Here is a 20,496-nt window from a genome sequence, read left to right on the forward strand (position 1 = left end):
CCAGGCTGGTCTCGAACTCACAGAGATCCGCCTGCCTCTGCCTCCCGAGTGCTGGGATTAAAGGCGTGCGCCACCACCGCCCGGCTATTTTTTTTAATTTTTTTAAAGTTGAATAAAAACTTGGGAGAATGAGGTGGGCGAACCAGAAGTTCAAGATCAGCCTAGGATATATGAGGCCCTGGCAAAAACCAAAATCATGCCCAATCCAGGGAGGAAATTTCATTGGTAAAGTTCTTGCTTAGCATTCATGAAGCCTTGGGTTCAATCCCCAGCATATCATAAAACAGGTCCTGCATGTACAGGTACATGCTGTAATCCTACCTCTGATGAGGTAGAGCCAGGAGGATCAGAAGTTCAAAGTTATCCTTGGTTGTGTAGGACTTTGAAGCTGGGCTACATGAGCTTCTATTTGAGAAAAAAAAAAAAACAAAACAAACAAAACAAAAACTTGAAATGGGAAAGACCAAGCCTAAGTATTTAGAAAAGTAAAAGTTTGAGAATTCCCAGTCACCATGGTCTAACTGATGACCTTTCAACATACCACACTCAACTTGCCCAAAGTCCTGGGGTGGGGGTTGTCCATGACATAAAAAGAGGCAGGCAGAGAACTTGCCTAGCACACAAGAAGCCCTGGGTACCGTCCTCAGCACAGAGGGGGTTCAGGGAGAGGCCAAAAGGACACACACACTCAGGAAACCCATGAAGATGGTGGATGAACTTTCTGTTCCTGGTCTATGGATTCCTGGTTATAAGGGCAGAATAGGCACTTAAAATTAAATTTGTCTTTCTCTGGAGAGACACGGTTATGGATCTATTGTCTGAATACTTTCATTTTAAAGTTGTGCTCATTTGTTTGTGGTGCAGTTTCTGGGGCCCAAACTAGTGCCTCGCACAGGCTAGACTGGCATTCACTAAGCTACTTCAGCTCCTGAGTGCAGCTTGTGGGTTACAGGGAGTTTATAAGGATGTCAAACTCTATTATACCACCTTGTAAGGTCTTATACTCAGACACTTATGCAAAGTACACAAAGGTCTGTCATTAGCAGCACACATTAAAGGCTACATATTCCAAACCAAAGAAACTATCTGTCTCACCCCCAAAGTACCCAGAACCTTACTTTCTAAACAAGATACCTAGGTACAGTAATATACCTATCTTTGCCATACACACACAGAGACACATACACCCGCCCTAAGACTAAAATGGTCCCAATAACTTAAGAACGCTAAAGTCTGCAGATGAGATGTGATCAAACAGAGATCAAGTGCAGGGCCTACTGCACCAAGGAGCTGGCCAATATTGGTTTGGCTTGTAGTCTTAGGCTGATCTGCTACATTCCTAGGATGTCCTACCGTATGTCACCTTCTCTTTTCTTCTTGATCAGAGGTAGAGTGGGTTTCTCCTTTTGCCCTGAGTCACTAACCTATCTGGTAATTTTGTTAGAATTAGAAAAATGTCCCCCTGAGTCTGAATTACAGCTATCACTCTCTGTCTTGGCTAGGAATCTTTGCGCAGCAGACAAACTACACAACCTGATAGAGTGACCCTGCCTGAAGTCAGCCATTTCAGGGGCTACCCCCCCCCCCAAGTGTTGCTTAGTTCTCATCCATAAGGTTCCTGCTGAATGTGAGTTCCTTTGGTTTCTAGCATAAGAACTAATCCAGCAAACCCTAGTCATCCTAAGGGAACTGTAGAAAACCAGATCCATAGTGGTGAGCACAACAAAAGCCATATGGCTTCTCTACTCAGTAGGGATTTTAGCTTCCATTGAAATCTAGAACATGAGCAGCAAAGGGCCCCCCAAATCCTTGCTGAAAATGATATCTTTATCAGGGCTAGAAAGATGGCTCAGTGGTAAAGAGCACTGGCTACTCTTCTAGAGGGCCTGGGTTCAATTCCTACAGCACCAGTGCATAGGACCATTCACAACCATCTGTAATTCCAGTTCCAGGGGCTCCAATGCCCTCTTCTGGCTTCCACAGGTACCAGGCATTCACATGGCACACAAACATACATGCAGGCAAAACATCCAAACACATAAAAAAAATTCTTGATGGTATTTCCACTAAAGAATGGGAAAGCATCCCTGGGGGATCTTTTGGGTGTTCAAAAATGGGGGAAATGATTTAGATTTCAGATTTGGAGGTGTGTCATCTTAGGGGTGCTAGGGAAAATAATAAGCACAAATTCCAAAGCCAGACAAAATCATGTTTTTCCACCACATTTTTATCTCTGTCCCCTAGTCAGAGTCACAATGAAATAGCAGATCAAAGGCAGAGGCAAATACAATTATGCTGCCTGTGAAACTCCTAGCATGAAATTAGAAGTCAAACTCTCCATTCAGGGGTTAGAGACAAGGATAATGGGAACCTGGGGCCCTGGAGATGTACCCAGCCCCTTTCAGTCACAATACTATCCATGCTGGGTATTTAAAACCACACCGGGGGTGGGGGCACAAACATCAAGTATGCAAATAATTTCTTATTCTTTTTTTCTCCATACTTACTTTAGGAAATGTGTTGACTATATTCCTAGCTTTGTACCATAAAGATATCTGTATACTGGGGTGTGGCATTATTTGTAAGGCAATAGTGACAATGTGGCCTGAAACAATGGAGAATGGCTGCACATCGCACCCCAAATGGCAGGTGAAAGATAGCAGTAGACATGGGCAGTCTCATCCCTTACCTAGTTACCTTTCAATACTGAAATGCCAAGACGCTGTCTGACCTACCACTCAATTCTTCCTCAGTCCTTCCTACACTTGACAAGCTCACAGAGAGAGCTGTCTTTTGATATTTTCTATTTTTCATAAAATCCATATTTGCCTTATAGCTGCATTTCTTCCACCCTGACCTAATTTTAGCTCTTTGCCTCCCCCTGCCCCTGTGTATCAGTGTCTATCAGAACATAGACTGTTCTGTTTAGAGCCCCTGCTGATCAAGCTAAGCTCTTAAGAGTGCCTGCTATGGGGTTCCCCTTCCCCATGGCCACAAGTTCTTTGCCACTCTTCCTAAAGGGTATTATTTATGTCCCTTCCCCTTGATGTTTCGTGTGACACAAGCAACACAGCATGGCTTCTGAGGGCAGGTCAAGTCTCAGCCTTATTTGCCGGAGTACTTGTTCTTAGTACTCATTTGCTGGAACACTTGTTCTTAGTACCCAAGGCGCTGCTCGGGAATTCTCTCCTACCACTCCAGCCACCAGTGAGGAAGCCCAGGCCACAAGGGGAGTCTTGAGCTTTTGCTATGGAGTGAAGGTCAGGGTTCATTTAACAGCCAGACATAAGTAGGGTGAGGATGCCCCAACATAATTCCCCCTCCACCTTCCAAACTGTGGAGTCTCTCCATCAAATTTCCGAGCTACCAAATCGGTGAGTGGAATGAAACTGCTTCTGTATTCAGAACATTCCCTGCAGCCGGCTGCTGCACACGGCATCGGTTTCCCAGCACCTTGCTAAATCTCTGGAGGAGGGACCTGCCACCTAACCTGAGGACCTGAGTTTCATCCTCTCGACCAATATGGTAGAAGACGCACACACGTGCGCGCGAGCACACACACACACACACACACACACACACACACACACACACACTGTAATTTTAGAACAGGCAGTGGTGGCACACACCTTTAATCCCAGCACTCAAGAGGCAGGTGGATCTCTGTTAATTTGAGGCCAGCCTGGTGGTCTACTTAGCGTGTTCCAGGACAGCCAGCGCTACATAGGGAGTCCCTGTCTAAACACCATCATCACCCAGCCAAACGTGTGTGTGTGTGTGTGTGTGTGTGTGTGTGTGTCTCTAGATGGGGGGGTGCTCAGAAATTAAAAGCACTGGTTACTCTTTCCAAAGATCCAAGTTTGATTCCCAATACCCACAGGATAGCTAACAGCAATCCCTAACTCTGATTCTAGGGGGTCTGACACCTTCTTCTGGCCTATGCGGGCACGAGGCATTCCCATGCTGCACAGATAATACATGTACAGAAAAAACTCTTAAATGTTTTTTAAATGTGTTTCTTAAACTGTGGCTTTTTTTTCTTGCTTTGAGATAGTCTCAATATGTGGCCTTGGCTAGAGTCAAACAAATTAATTGACAAAATTCCTGCTTGTGCCTCCCAAGTGCCGAGATGACAGGCATAGGCCATCTCAGCCAGCTTACAACACTGTGATAGTCACAAAACCCCTGGAGAATACTGACCTATGTCTTCCTGAGAGTTCACTTCCCGTTCCCTCTCCCTGTGAAGGAGGTCCTCCAAGACGCTGCGGTTCCCTCCTCACCTCCACTGGCCTCACCTCCACTGGCCTCACCTCCACTGGCCTCACCTCCACTGGCCTCACCTCCACTGGCCTCACCTCCACTGGCTGCCCCTCAGCGGCTTTGCCTTTTCCACCCACTCTCTTCCGCCCCCACATTTCTCTTATCTTCTGGTGGATGGAGACTCCGATCTCTCCATTTCTGAGAAGAAAGGGAGTGGCAGAGGCAGCTTCCACTATTTCCTTCCTTGATCCTACAAATGGATGCTTTTTAATCCCTTGACCACACCCCAGTGAAATGAGTTTCTGCTGACCAGGCTAGGCCCTCCAGTTGAATCACCCCAAGGGGACTCTGCTCCTCACCCTTTCCCCAAGCAGGAGACCCACTGACCTTGGTCTTCAGTCTGTCCTCCTGGGAAAGATCTGAGTAGGGGACTACAAGATCCAAAGTGTAAAAGGCTGAAAAGGGGAATGCCTTCTCCACCCCACCCCACCCCCACCCCTGCCAATACCACGAGCAGAGCAGCAAAGAACAAGAGCCAGCTGACTCAGGAGGCTGAGGTAGGAGGATCCCTTAAGGCCAGGAGTTCAAGACCAATGTGGGCTACCAAAGAAAGATCTTTTCATTGGGGGTGGAGGGTGGACGCGAGGGAGACGGCATCATCCAACTGTTGAGGACTGGAGTTCAGATCCCCAGAACCTACAGAAATGCCCAGTGGGCCCGCAGGCCCACCTATAATCCTAGCCTTTAATTCTAGCCTCCTAAGGAGGAGACCAAACAATCTGGCTAGTGAGACTAGCCATGTCTGCAGGTTCTGGGTTTGATTAAGAGTCCCTGCTCCGTGAATAAGGTGGAAGGGCAGTACACACACAAACACGAGAAAATGGGAGGGGCACTCAAGCAAGTGCTGGGGATGGAGCTCAGCGATAGATAGAGCATTTGCCCAACATGCATAAAGTTGGATCCCCATCACTACAAGGGAGGGCAGGCTCTTGTCAGGCATTCACAAGACACTGGGCTTTGATCCCCAATGCTGCAAGCAATACAACCTACAATGCAAAGGAGGAAAAATGACCGAATTGTGGGTGTTTGATGGGGATAGGGTGGGGGAAGATAAAGGCTGGGGGGGGGGAAGGATACCTTTGGTACAGGTTAGAATTCGGAGCAGCAGTAAGGAGAGGCAGACAACACCCACCCTTCCCCTGCCTAAGGCTAGTGGATGGAAGCCTCAAAGGTAAAAAACAACCAGGATGGACAGGCAGAGGTCAAGGCTAAAGAGTACTACTCCTTACTCTACTACAGAGGCTGGCCACTCTTCTCTGGCTGCCTAGCCTCAGGTCAGGAGACCTAGGGCTGGAAAGGCTCCTCCCAATTGTTCACAGCTTTGAGGCCACCTGGCCTGCATGTAGCTCTAAACCGCACTGCACCCCACCTGGAGCTCACTAGCTAACCCAGGCTAGCTCCTGCAGTACTGAGATCGCGTCATGAGCCATCCTACTCGGTAAATGCACATTTGGAAGCAATTCCTCTTCCTTCTCCTCTTCCTCCTAACTATGTCCTCCGCCTCTCCCCCTCTTTTTCCTCCTTCATTTTTAGTGGTGCTAGGTACAAAACAACTCTCCCCAACCCAAGAGTGGGCACCAGGACACTCACCGCTAAACCACCAACAGTCCTAGATGCAATTCTTTCTTCTAGTTCAAACCCCAAGCCAGTAAGACATAAACTCAGCTAGGAGCTACAACACACACAGCTTTCCAAACACTCAGTCCCAATCCTCCCTCTCCTTCTTCAAAAACAAGGGCAGGATATTTACTGAAAGTTTATTATGATCTCCCTGGAACTTCTGTGCAATTACTTCATCTGATCTTTTCCGAACTTCATGCACAGAGGCATTCTTGTGCCCATTTTACAGATGAGGAAACTGAGGTCCTGGGGGATTAAACGCTGTTGGAGCAGAACTACTATGTTCCAGAAATATCTTGTTCCAGAGCTTTTCCACCATAGCTGTTATCGTCCACACATTTGAATGGCTTACTCTGTGCCAGGGTTTACAGATAAAACAGTTGCTGCCCTTGTGAATCTGGAGTTAAATAAGGGACACAGATTACAGTGGCACAAGGGATACTATCCTAAATATTTCCATCTTTCTCCCTAACCCTCTTCCACCTGGTCCTTCCTTTAGGACTAGCTGCTGCCTTCCCTCCTATGCCTGTTTCTATAGGGACTGCATCCACACACCCAGCAGCCATCCTGGCACCCCAACTGCCTTGACTGGGTAAAATTTCTTGGCCTCGAAGGTACCAAAGAACCTAACAACCCTGGGCTGATTTGGTTGAGAAATGGGCTCAGGGGCCCCCAACACCAGGCAGGCTGATAGGCCCTCCCATGGCTTTCATTGCAGCCTGTTAAAGGGCTTCGGGCTTCCTCTGATGAAAGGCGTTTAAGTGCATCTGGTTATGATTACAGGGGAGGAGAAAGCCAGGCGGTCTCTGGGGCTTTAGACCAGTCATCTGGGCCTACCTTCCTCCCAGGAGAGCTGGCTGCTAGTGGGGCCAGGAGGCCAGGTGTGGGGGCAGGCAGGAAGCAGAGGCAGTCAAGACCCTCCAACTCTCCAAGGCCCTGGCTCCATCCCAGAAATAGCCTAGTGGCTCAGGGCTGCCAGGCTCTTTTGAGAAAGTCAAGTTCAGTATGGCTGTGGCCCACCTCTCCCCAACACCTCTTTACTGCTTTCTCCCCACAGTGTTACTCTCCCTCTGAATACAGCCTTTCCCCTCAAGAATTTCTGAAGGAGATTTAAAAAGAAGAAAGGGGGAAGTAGGGAGAAAACATCCTAAGGAAAAACGCACTTTCCAAAAGTTTAAAAGAAAAACCCACCCCAACGTTATTTCTTCTTCTGAGCTAGCCTGCCATAATTTCCCAAAAAACAAAAGCATAAACTTTAATTGACAATTATGCTCAAAAAAGGAAAGAGATTAATATGAAAACTGGATTGTCCCAAGCCGCTATGTGTTCCGCACCTGTCTCTATGTGAGCATAAAAAAAAGCTCTTGGGGGACCGGATGGGTTAAACACAGTCTTCAGTCCTAGAAACGAAAATGCATTTTCTCCTTCCCGCCCTGATTTAATCCTGCTGCGTGTTATTATTGTCAAGTCTCTTCGCACCACCGTTTCTAAAAAGAAAACCCGTGGGGCTGCACGGCCCTCTGCCGCCTGCTCAGCTTTTATTGTGCACGCAGCCAGGTCTGCGTGGATCCAGCACTTCGTGACCGTCTTGCAGGCGCTCGTGGACACCCTCGGAATGGCATTTCCATCAGAGCTAGGAGCATTGTCTCAGAGGACACGCGAGCGCGCGCGCGCGCACACACACACACACACACACTCTAAAGGGTTGCAGACCCCTTAGCCAGCCCTCCACGCAACCCATAATTAGAGATGACCTTTGAGAAAGGCAATTAAAATATGGTAATGATCGATGCGCTTGCTTGTTTCCAAAGAGGCAAACACACAGGTGCTGGCTTCAGCCTGCTCCACCTGGCCGAGCCCGGGAGACTCCTGTAGCTCATGAATGAACTCTTTCTCCAGAAGAAGATTTGGTTCCCGGCTACCTACGCGAGCGAGGGTTCCACCCCCACTACTTTCTCTTCCCCTCCCCCATCCACGCTCTAGCAGCCTGGAGCTTGCTGTCGGCAGCGGGGCTTTGTCACCGCAACGCACACATAGACACGCACCCGCACGCAGCGGGCCACGGCAGGACCGCGGCAGCCGCTGTGCTGTAGTGCTGTGTCCTTCCTCCCCGCCCCCTCTTTTAAAGAGCTGCTCGGGACCCTTTCTTCCATCCTTTAGATGGGCCGCGCTTTGCAACCCGGAGCAGTGGGGAGGAGGGCTTCCCTCGGGGTGCGGGATGGGCAAAAATGAACCAAACAAGAGGGGACAGGATACCCGAACACCACAGCATTGTTTTACCCCTTGCCCGTGCCCAGCGGTCGGCAGAGACCCCGCCAAGCCTACGGCCCACTGTCGAATGGGCATTGGAGAACATCAGCACTTCCTCTGGCGATCAAAGTAGACTGTGCTGTATCCTCCCGAATTCACTCCGGGTTTGGTCTGGGTGGGGCTCATAGCCCCGGTAGGGTCTCCCTGTCCACAAGTGGCTCTCCCCACCCAGACAAATTGCAGTGTCATTATGGTGGCTCCTGTTGCTTGAGGCCTCGGGGTTGCTCGGGCCGAGCGTACCCCACTTCTACACTGCGCAGAGGGGGGACCCAGGGACCGGGGATCCCTCGGGACTGCCTGGAGGAGAAACGGCAGCGGGCCTTCTTCCCGTTCCTCCCTGCTGCCTTCCGGGACCAGGAGCACAGAGCCAGGGCGGCCTCTCGCCTTTCATTACCGGGCCTACGAAAGCAGCAGCCCAGGCAAATATGTAGCTATTAAAATTAATCGCCCTGCGTTGTCAGCTGAACATAATGCAAATTATTTATGGGCTGTCTGCGCAATATTTATCATCGTGCAGGCTCCAGGCGCTTAGAGCCTTCTGGCCTACCCCGCCCGCCCTGGCCCGCGGAGGCCGAAGATGAACGCAGACTGCAGCGGCCCTGGGGGAGGTCTGGGCACCCGAATGGGCTTCCCAGGACGAGGCTGTGTAATCAGTCTGCCTTACAGGCCGAGAGATTCACTTTAGTTTCTACCGTTCATTGCTAATTTTGGGGGGTCTACTACATGCAAAATTCAGAAGCCTGAGAAACTAGGGGGTGAAGCCACTTTGGACAATTCTGAATCAAACAAACAAGGCCAGACTCCGAACCGCGATGCAGGCAGATCTCTGGCTGCCCCAGAAAATCTAACGTGGCTCAAATCAGTGCCCCAGCCTGAGAAACGGATTTGCACAGGGAGAAACTATGGGCATCGGATGTGCCCAACAGACCCCGGCTCAATTGGAACAGGAATTCAGTATCCTCACAGCCTTAAGACTTGTTTGGTGACCGCAGATAACAGATTAACTGCTAATTGTCGAAATCCGCCGAGCGTTTAGTTTATCGCTGCTGGGGGCCGTAGGTACTCGCTGCACTTTTTATATGTAAAAGCAGCCTTGCTACCTCCTAAACGGCTTTTGTTTCTCTTTCAAATACAGTGTTTTCGAAAACAGCAGCAACACGCCACCCCACCCCCTCTCCAACCTCGCCTTCTGGTTTAAAAAACACAAAACAAAACAAAAACCAGGAGGAAAAATAATCTATAAGACAATCCCCCCCTACTGGTCGCCTCTGGAGTAGGGGCTTTTTACGCAGATCGAGTCGCCCAAGACTGCCGAGGTAAACAGGCTTTCTGAACCGCTGCTAAATGAATCACGAATGGGAAGAGCCGAGACTGCCAGGCAGCGAAGGCCTGGGGATCCAGCTGGGGCGTCTGGGAGGGAAGGGCTTAGGGCGAAGGACAGTGAGGTGGACAGTGAGGTGGAGGCTGGTTAGCCCCGGCCAGAGGTCGCGGAGCCAGGAAAGGGACATCCTGTGGAGCCAACCCGAGTGTCTCCACCATACCACTCCTACCATCACCGCGCCAAATGCTCATCCTGGGTCTTCATCCCCTGTGCACCTGGCCACCACACCGGGCCAGACAGGTTACTTAAACCCTTCCGGGTAAGATTACAGGGCACCCGTCACCTCAGTTTTAGTAGCTCTAGGCCTCCAGGAAACAGAAGCAGGCCTAAGTCTTTCTTTTCATATTAATTTTAAGTAAGTCATCGCCTTGCTTCCTGGTCTTCACCCAGCATACATCCCTAAATCACCTACAGTTAGTTGTTCAAATCTGTCAGGCCCTACTTCCGGGGCCCTGTGTGTGTGTGTGTGTGTGTGTGTGTGTGTGTGTGTGTGTGTGTGTGTGTGTGGTGGGTGGGTGGGCTATCCACCGGCATCTGCTCTCCAGACCCACATTAGGGGACAAGGCCAGGAAGCTACTTTGAATTTATATTCTTCCGGTCTTCGTCTTAAAATGTGGTTTAATCCATTTTAAAGGACTCTTTTCGTTCTCATTAACCTCAAATTTTAATGGGGAATTTTCCTAGAACATTCCAAAGATTCTCCCGTTCTTCAGAAACTTAATTTGAAGCAGTGTAAATGAAAAAGGGGGTCAGTATGAAGGCGCTTTTTGGCCGCACTGTCTCTTCCAGTCTTGCAGGGATCTGGGGGCAGGTCACACAAAGACTGGTTTTGCCATGTGCGGGAGAGAACACACTGAACACCGTGAACTGGACAGCCCAAGGTGCGTTTGCAAAGAACTCTAACACTTCCATCTTCTTCAACCTACCTAAGGCGACAGAGGAAGTGTTAATACTCCCATTTTACAGGTGAGAAGGCTGCCTCTACCAGCCCTCAAGTTTCCGAGTGTTTGTCTTCATCATAGAAACGAGGTCAGAGGCCAGGTGGAACCCCCACTCCTGTCCATTAATCATCATAGCCCGTGTCAGTGTCATTTTGGTAAAATGCTACAAGGTTTCTGGAATTTGGAATTTGCCTAGCTTTTCCCCACTTGAGGTGGTGCCCTTCCTTCACAGCCAAAAAAAAAAAAAAAAGAAAGAAAGAAAGAAAGAAAAGAGAAAAAAATCACAAATTGTCTGTTTTTTCACTCCCCCCCCCCCCCAGCCAATTCTGCCTCTCGGCCACCGAGAACTATTTTAAAGTATTTCTGCAGACAGACCCTCTGGCCCCTCCGGAAGTGTTTTATGGACCTGTGAGTCCAGTTAATCCCAAGAGGCGAGGAAGGATTAGTCCGGGGTGTGGGTGTGGGAATCCTATGTTTAGGTTTATCCCTATAGGAGTGGAGGAGGGGTTTGATGGCTTTGGCAATATATGCCTCCTCCCCATGAAACTCGACATTTGAGCCAACAAAGATGGAGACAGAGGCCCTCAAGCCCCAGCGAGGAGGTGTGGGCTGGGACGGAAAAGGGGGGCACACTCTAGGCCAACACTGAACTTGGTGAGGAAACTCCAGAGCGCAGTGGTGTGAGCCGTCGTCCTCGTGTCCATGTCCCCCACCCCCGCCCCGGTGTTATCCTTCTAGCCCTGTGGAAAGCAAGAGAGCCACCACCCTGAAGGGGCCTGAAAGAAACAATCACCAGCGTCTCGCTCGCTACTAGTCGTGCGAAGATGGCAGCGGATCCCCTGGGTTTCAAGGCTCCAGGAAAGGTGTTCTGCCTTGAGGCGCAAGGGCTGCTGCACTCTCCCTTGCCCGAACGATCTCCCCTAGGCTCCCTAAACCGCTAAGCCCCCAAGTCCTCCTAGGCCACTCAGCTACACTGGGCACGTAGGAATGTCACACTGTGGTCAACATAAAGTGCAGGACAGACCTACTACCTTCGTGGGAGGTGGGATTTACTCCCCCATCCCCCTAATTCAGGCACAGGTCTATTTTTACTCCAGGGTCACTCCGTAGCACGGATAGAATAGATCTTCGCCAGCAGCTGCCACTTCTCGGGGGACAAGGGGATCCACAGGCCTGGCAGCGCGCCCCAGGCTTGAGCGGCGTATTCACATTTGCGGGCTGGGGGAAGGGCAGCACAGCCTCCCCCACCTGGACTCTGCGAAGCAAACAATCGCCGCGAGCTTTCGAAGCACCAGAGCGAGCCAGGAAGAGGAAGGGAAAGTGAAGGTCCGGAGCTTGGAAAGCGTGTTTGTGTGCTCGCGCGGGAGTGGGGGTAGGGTGGGGGTGGGTCCTAGGGAACTAGTGGTAAACCCGCCTGGGTTAAATGCTAACGACCAGAACCAGCTGTCCAGACCTGGAATGATGGTCTGGGCTCTCTAGCTCCAGGCAATGGAATTTAGCCCAGGACTGGCGCCTCCAGTGGAGAGAAACAGGGAGCTTGGGGAGGCGCCACTATGCATCTAGCCAGATCCACGAAAGGATCCTAGGGGCAAGCCTGGAGCCAGGGGACCTGCACGAACCAGCCACCACCGCGGGCAGCCGTTTAGCTCAGCCGCCCAGGACCACTGACGATGAGTGATAAGGAGTTCCTAGGCAATCTGCTCCTCTCAGGCCCTAGTCACCTCCGGCGGACGTGACCGCCGGATGCTGTGTGGCTAGGTGGGCTAGGGGCCTTTGCCCTGCCTTCCTTGGCCCTTTCTGTGCTACAGAGTCACGGTAGATTCTGTTCCCCGTATCTGAAGTTGTAAAATAGCCCAAACTGTGGGGCTTCTCAAGCCACATTTTCTTTTGAAAGTGTCCAGCCAGTCCCTTTGAAACACCCCCTTAAATAAATCACATAGACTACGCTGTGGGCGAAGCAACACAGCCCTCTTTCTGGTCAGTTCAGGGTCTACTCCAAACGTTGGGGCTTTGGGCAAGCTATTTAACAATTCTGGACCTCAGTGTCTTCAACCTGTGGGGCAAGGGAAGCAGTCTTAGTGTCACCTCATAATAGAGTTGTTTCGAAGAGAATCTGCTTTTACAAATAAATGCTTAGGCCACTGCAGTGCCTGCCACAGGAGCTAGCCGTTAGGATTTGGTAGTCCTTTACTGGGAGGGGGCACCTCTTCGTTAGAGTCCCCCAGGTCTATTCAGAGGCATCATCAGGCAAAGTGGAAAGAGAGCATTGTTGCTGTTACCAGAAAAGTTTTTGCTTTTGTTTTGTGGGATAGGGTTTCTTTATGTATCCCTGGCTGTCCTGGAATTCGCTCTGGCCTCAAACTCAGAGATCCACCTGCATCTGCCTTCTGAGCGCTGGGAGTGCTGGGATGAAAGGCGGGCGCCACCACTGCCAGGCAGTCCCCAGAAAAGTTAATGCAAAAAGTCCTCACACTCTCTCTTAACCCTTTGTCCTTAAAGGCCTGTTTTGGGTGCGGTGCGGAAGAGAGCCCACCCTCTACTCCCCTCAGGGTCTCTGCGTCCCAGGTAGGTGGGCCTGGAGTTCAAGACAATCCTCTGCCTCAACATTCTAAGTGCTAGGATTGCAAGGAGGAGCCTCCATGCCTTGTGAGAATGTGCTTTAATGGCGTTCATTTAGTTTGGATTAATGTCATGGATCAGACATCATAGCCACACTCTCCCAGCAATCTTAGGGGATGCAATACAGATTTTCCAAAATACTCTTCTGCAGCCACCTTTTTTGATGATTCCAGGCTACCTTGTTCCTGGAGAGTTGGGTTAAGTTCAAGTATCCTGACATTGCTGGTTCACATTTTACTGACACCCAAATGTAAGTACTGCTTATGTGAACAGGATTGGCCAGAATCCTGTTTAAAAATCTCCTTACTGGGAGCTGGAGAGATGGCTCAGAGGTTAAGAGCACTAGCTGCTCTTCCAGAGGTCCTGAGTTCAATTCCCAGCAACCACATGGTGCCTCACAACCATCTGTAATGAGATCTGGCACTGTATCCTGGAAAGTGTATATATAATAAATAAATAATTAAAAAAAGAATCTCCTTACTATCTATGCCTGGCACGATATGGAGATGTGTGCCAGTGGCAAAGAAGGGCCTGACGGGTCAACTATAACTCATAACATAGGTTGCTTTTTCTCTTTTAGAAGACAAGGCATTTCTCATACGTGGCTACTCACTTAAAAGTGCCGGCGATGGGCTGGACTCCTAGCAGATTCTATCCGAGCTTTCTCTGAGCGGCCAGCCCAGAGAAAGACAAAGAACACAGACACCTCTAAGGTTTGCTCCTGAGAGCTTGGGTCACCTCTGGTGCTTGCCCCTGTACTCTCTCCAATCCCCTACAAACCCTGGCCGACCTGCCTCTCTCTCGGAAACAGTTTCTCAGACCCAAATCAGAATCCCAGTTCTCGAGCGCCACCCGGAGAGTTCACATTTCCCCTCCTCCGAGGCCGCGTGGTGCGCGAGAGTCCGAGGGCGGCAGCGGCAGCAGCAGCAGCACAGCTCGGTGGCCTCCTCCTGCCCGCACCCTGCAGCACGTCAGCAGGAAAAGAAAGGCAAGAGTAAACCCACAAGAGTGGGGTGGAAAAGCGAAGTACAAACAACCCGAGGCAGGCGTACGCAAGGAAGAGTAAGCAGCCTCAAGTAGAAACTATACCTAAAATATTCCCTTTGAGTTCTATTAATTAAAGGTTCTCGAAGGTGAAGCTCAACGGGGACTCCTCTGTCTTGACCATACCAAGACAATGGGGTTCATCTCAGACCCTCCAGAAGACACGATTCATAAGTAGACAGTAGTACAGTAAGATTCTCCTCTACAGATTAACCTGTTATCATCCTATTTTTACAGACTCAGTGTGTTTGATTGTGGGGGAGGGGATGGCGCTTGAAATATACACTGTGAATCCGTATTTAACTGGGATACATTCCCGTGGCTGTCTGACTACATTTGTTTGGTTCCTTTGAGAATCCACGTTTTCTGGCCTCAAGAGGGGCAGGCAGCCCTCATGGCTCCTCCCTTGGCGGTTTCCTGGCGAGGCGCCCATCCTCCTGTAGCACCGGGAACAGAGGCAGCCACATTAATACTCCCAGGCAGCCAGTTCTGACCTATACTGTCATTTTTTCCATCGGTCAGGATCAGGCTGGGGTGGGGGTAGCGCTCCTCCGAGGGGCTTTGCACGGATCGTTGGGTTTTCCCCGGCGAACTTAACACGGAGGCAAAAGGGGCAGATGGAAACCAGGCCTCGGCTGGCCGGGCGCGCGTAAGCGCCTCACTCGGCAGCTCGACGCAAAGCCAGGGCTGGATTTTCGAGGCCCGGGCCCGGCGGCTCCTCCGGGCCGGCGAGATACCCCCCCCCCCCCATCCCGGCTGAGCTAACACACTCTCCTAATTCCGCCCTCGGGGACAGCAGCTGTGCGGCGAAAGGGGCGGGTGGGGGAACCCACAACTTTCCCACCAGAAAAGTCTGTGGCGAACAGGAGTGATGAAGGCCCACCCCGATTCCGTGCACGTAGCGGCACAGCATCTAATCAGTGTCACTGCCAGAAATACGCTTCTGCGGAGGGCGACACCCCCGCCCCCTCCAACCTGCGGGGGAGGGGGGCTGCAAATGGCGTCTCCTGTCGCCCTGGACTCTGCTTGGCACCCGCTGCCGCTACCATGAGCAGACGCTGCAGCTAACTGAAGTGCAGCGTCTGGAACACGAACACGCCGGGGCCCGGGTGTCCCTGCAGGGTCACAGTTAAAGGAACTAGCACGACAGTCCCAGCTTAGAGGCTATTCTCTCCTCCTTCACCTCCGGAAGAGCCACCCTTCCTCAACTGGGGTGTGTGGGGAGGAGTACAGGAAACTTTGCAAGACAACTGTTCAGTGCCTTCGCTAGAGGACCGGGGGTGGCTTTCTCTTCCCAGGCCAGCCCACACCACTACACTCTTCCCAGGTCTCAGTCCTGAGCCTCGTGGACTCCTCTAGAAAGAGGAACGTATTCCAGGTCATTGGCAAATGATGACCACATCAAAGTGGAGAGTTCCCAAGGGTTCTGGCAGGTGACCAAGTTTGTGTCCTTAACCCTCCCACGCAAGAGTCTTTCGCGCCACTTTGAGCAAATGTGAGGCCCACTCCACCGGAGTGGTGCAGGTGGTTTCTCTCCAGCACCCCCCTCCTCGACCTCGAAATACTCCTGAGGAGGCCCATGGTGGCTCTTCTCTCCGGGGGTGTGTGTGTGTGAATTCGTGCGCGACACCGGCTCACATCTTGCTAAGCCACTTCTGTTGCCCTCCCCCGGGATAGCACTGCAGGACGCACTCTCCCCCAAGCGTAGTGGGGTGCCCCTGCGACTCAGGCAAGGATGGCGGTTCCGGTCGTTCCGGGATTTGCCAGAGAGAAGAAAACAAGGCCGGTGACTGCAAGAGAAGCGCCTCCCTGTTCGGGTCTCAGACATTCGCGTAATCTCCGCGTGGATCTGGCTCTTGCCAGGAGGGAGCCCCGCTGGCGTCCCTCTGCCCTCACACTGCCCTCGGCCATCGTTCTCCTCCTGCCCGGCGCCGCAGCACGCGGAGCTCGGAGCGCCCCGGATCCCACAGCACCCCTCCTTTAAGGCGCACGCCTCCCGAGCTCGAGCTCCGGGCTCCCCCAGCTCCTGGAGCCCCGACTACTCGGCTTCCACCTTAGGCTGCAAAAGCCGCCGCCCCGCGCCACCCACGCCCGGCCGGGCCCTTGTCTTAGCCGGGCTCCCCGGCCAGCTGCACGGCCACCGCCGCACGTGACCCGCCCCCGTCGCGGCTTCCGCTGAGCTGCCTGTTCCGGAGCACAAACAATTTCTGCTCTGACGCGGGGTCTCTGGGGCCCTGGCGTCCTCTCCTCCCTGCCCCCCCTTCCGGGTACGAGAACTTAAAACAACTCACTGACCTTCGGGTGGACTAGCGCCGACTTCCACCGACTCCGGCATTCCGTTCGAACCCAGCAGCCTCGGCTTCTAAGATTTCACTCCACGCCTGGCTGGGGGGAGGGGGTGATGTCTCCGGGAGGGGGTGTCTCAGATCGAAAGAGCCACTTCACTCTCTTTCCCTTCCTCCGAAGTGAGTTTTTAGACTATCCGGAGGCTCTAGGGAAACTCGAGTGACCGCGCGCATAGGACCCCTCCCTCCCTCTGCGTCCTGCACACCCCGCCTTGTCTTACTGTGACCCGATTTCCAGGGTCAGCGGCAGAAGGCCTGGCTAGCTGCGTCGGAAATACCAAGTGGACCGGGGAGTTCTGGGGTGAGGTGACTGTGGTAATACTGATGACCTCACTCTCACGCTCTGTGCTAGGGCCTTCCTTTGCAGAGCTGGAAACTGAGGCACAAAGAATACGTAGTTATGCTGCTGGTTCTGTTACCTCCAAGTTAACGTGAGAATGTGAACCAAGCCAGTCCAGGTTGGTTAAGCAGCCTGTAGCAGCAGTCACCTTGTTATCCAAAGTCCAGACTCATCTAGAAAGTTAGTGTTCACTCGATGCCTATTATATTTGCATGGAGCATTGTTCTTAGCATTTTGTAGGCGCACACTAAGTATTGAGAGAATGGGTGTCTGAACAAACGATTGACAAGCTCATTGATGGCAAGTGATTTTACAGAAAGTACTAACCATTGTTCTTCCTAACAGGATTGTCCTGGTTGAATAAAACCTGCACCACCACCACCCCCCCCCGCCCCATCTTTCTTTTCCTTCCTTTTTTTTTTCCTTCTTTAAAAAAATTTTTTTTGTTGTTGAATGTTTCCAGGTAACAGGAAATTTTATTCAAAAATATATTAACTTCTCATCCCTACCTTTGACCTGACCTCTACCCAGGTCAATCATCCTGGCAAGCAACTGAAGGCACGTTCTCATTGTTACTGCTGCTTGGTCTCAGCCTACTTCTGCACGCGCGCGCGCGCGCGCGCGCACACACACACACACACACACACACTTTGCTGTATCGACTTTCCATGCTGAGATATAGGAAAAGCTACAGCTGATGATATTTCTGGGCCTAGTAAGAAAGCTGGAGGATACACCCAGCAATCAAGGTTCACTGACTTCCCTTCTCATAGGTGGAGCTGGGAAATCTACTTAAATATTGCAGTCTCGTGGCTATTTTATATATTAGTTTTATGAGGCCATCTCCCTCGGTAGCCCTGGGCTGCGCTGGAACTCATGACAACCCTCTTGCCTCACTGTTCTGGGTGCTAGAATTACCAATGGATATAAATTGCCACTCTCTCTGCAATGTGTTTCTTTTGTTTTTAAGATTTATTTTATTATCTTAAATTATGAGTATGTGTGTCTCTCTGTATGTGTGTGTGTGTGTTTATGGGCACACAAGTGCTGGTGCCCTCAGTGCTGAAGTGATATGTCTGAGCCTTCTAGTGTAGGTGCTGGGAACCACACTCTGGTCCTCATACTGATGAGCTGGTACTTGCTGAGCCATCTCTCTAGCCTATGGTTATTTTATTTTAGTAGATTAAGAAGCACACTACCCAGCTTGGTCATGTGGCAGTCCGCACCAGCTGCGAGGTCACATCTTCAGAAAGACAGCCATCCAGTTTTAATGGACAGTGCAGCAGTGCTAGTCAGTGGGATGACATCTGGGATCTGGAGAGCTGCCATGGGTACTCTTTGCTTTCCTGTTCCTTCCGGTGGCCCAAGACAGGATGCAGTTCCAAAACATTCTCATATTTAAACAGTGCAGTAGAAGGCATTTTTATAACATACCACACCCCTAAATCTAAGCAATTAACCCTTCCGTTCCACAGTCTGGAAGCTATGAAATAAGAGCAGATTTCACGTCTGGTTACCTGAAAGAAAACCTTCTCCTTTCTTTAGTAGTATCCTGCAACATGTATGAATCAGAGCAGGGAATGGGAAAGATGCCTGCTCTGTTTCTGATTATTACTGTAATCCTCCCTCCTCCTCTGCATCTCACCCTCCCTTCCCACCCCTCCCTCTCTTTCTGACAGTTGTCTATTTTGGCTCATGTTCCTATGATTATTGACCGAGAAATGAAAATGTGTATTTTCTTTCTAAGTTACAACCCAATCTGGATTCCAAAGGCTGGGGTTCTGGCTGCCTCTTTTACAGTCTGTTCTGGAATGGCCAACAGAACCCTATAACCTCAGTCTGAGGCCTATCCAGCCTTGGAAGGGCCTGAAATTGTCCAAGGACTTCACCAGCTGATGGTAGTTGAAAGCGGCTATCGGAAAGACACTCATCCCTTGAGCGGAAAGGACACTGGCAAGCGCTGAACCGGAGGTTCGAGATGCTAATTTGATTTATTATCTGTGTACAGCCTGAGGAGGAGAAAGGCTCATAAAAGTGTTCTAGGCTGGTCATTCTGAATGTGAGCGTTTATTTATCTGCAAAGCTGCCGAATGTCCCTGCAGGAAGTCGCGGGCTCAGCAACCCCTGACTGCACAGACAAAAGTCTGCTCTGCACACAGGGCTGCTTTGATTGTTTCCAACAGCTTTGTGCTTTCCCTGGGGGAAGAAGAGAGTCACAGAGGCAGTTTTCTTCCTCTTTTCTCACGCTGCAGAGGAAGTGATGTTGTGGAAACAGTGGCATTGACTTGGCCAGCAAACCAAGTCAGGCAGGAGTTGGGAAAAGCTCCAGGCAAGGTGGCGGCACTCCTATGGCTCTACTGCTCCAGAACCTAGGAAACCTCTGCTGGCTTTGAGCATGGGACTATGGGATGTATACACCTGGCGCTGGCATGGATCAAGGAAAGTCAGCAGTACTTGGAAATCATTTCCCAGGGACCAGGATCCCAGAGGTCCTATGGGTGATTCTAGAGCTGTTGAGTTTGGTTCTGATTAGGAAGGAGAACAAAGCCGACAGCAAATTTATGGGCATATCTCATTCAGTCTTTTATAATCTTTTGCTGTTCTTGTGGGGGGAGGGCGCGAAATGGCAGAAAAGATGACTCAGGAGAGTACTTGCTTCCCAATCATGAGGACTGAATTTCAGATCCCAGCAGCCATATTGCAAAACAGGGATCGCCACAAATTTAGAAGGATAGCTAGGGCGTTGTTGCCTTCCAGCCTAGCAAAGATGAAAGCCCCAGGTTCAGAAAGAGACCTTACCTTAGAGGAATTGGCAGAGTGCTGGAAAGAACACCGATGTCCCATGATGTCTTCCACATTCCCACACATGTTTAAACACTCCTCCACACACACATGTGTTTGAATACCCTCAACAGACAAGCAGTAAGACACATAGACACATGAAAAAATTAAAATTTAATTTTTTTAAAAAAAGATTTATTTGAATCTGGAAAGTTGTGACAAACACCTTTAGCCCCAGACTTGGGAGTCAGAGACAGGCAGAGCTTGAACTACAGAACTATTCTTGGTTTGCAAAGCTAGTTTTAGGATAGCCTAGGCTACACAAAGAAACCCTGTGTCAAAAAACCAAAAAAAAAAAATTAAAAATTATTTGAGCTGGGTATGGTAGTGCACACCTTTAATCCCAGCAATCGGGAGGCAGAGATAGGTGGATCTCTGTGAGTTTGAAGCCAGCCTGGTCTACAAATCAAGTTTCAGGACAACCAGAGACAGAGACGATACACAAAGAAACACTGTTTCAAAAAAATGCTTTATTTGTATTTTATGCATATGGGTGTTTTGCCTGCATGTAAGTCTATACACCACATACATGTCTGGTGTCATAAGAAGCCAGAAGAGAGTGGTCAATCCCCTGGAACCAAAGTTACAGCAATTGTAAGCCATCACGTGGGTACCGGGAATCAATCTCGGGTCCTCAGCAAGAGCAAGCAGCCAGTGCTCTTAACTGCTGAGCCATATTTCCAGCACTAAATCTATTTTTAAAATCTATTCTATTTTCAGTGCTGAGGATGGACC

At 50.5% G+C, this 20,496-nt stretch overlaps 1 protein-coding gene across 1 annotated transcript in view; it reads right to left on the bottom strand.

Annotated features, from left to right (window-relative positions):
- Bcor (BCL6 corepressor) overlaps nt 1-16,686 on the bottom strand; it is a 125,609-nt gene extending 108,923 nt beyond the window's left edge. The window contains exon 1 of the mRNA XM_026782143.1: nt 16,531-16,686. The gene's annotated coding sequence lies outside the window, so the exon portion shown is untranslated. The remainder of the gene's footprint in view (nt 1-16,530) is intronic.
- Between the last annotated feature and the right edge of the window lie 3,810 nt (nt 16,687-20,496).

This window comes from Microtus ochrogaster, chromosome 10 (genome assembly GCF_000317375.1).
Source record: "Microtus ochrogaster isolate Prairie Vole_2 chromosome 10, MicOch1.0, whole genome shotgun sequence".
In the NCBI taxonomy this organism is placed as follows: domain Eukaryota; kingdom Metazoa; phylum Chordata; class Mammalia; order Rodentia; family Cricetidae; genus Microtus; species Microtus ochrogaster.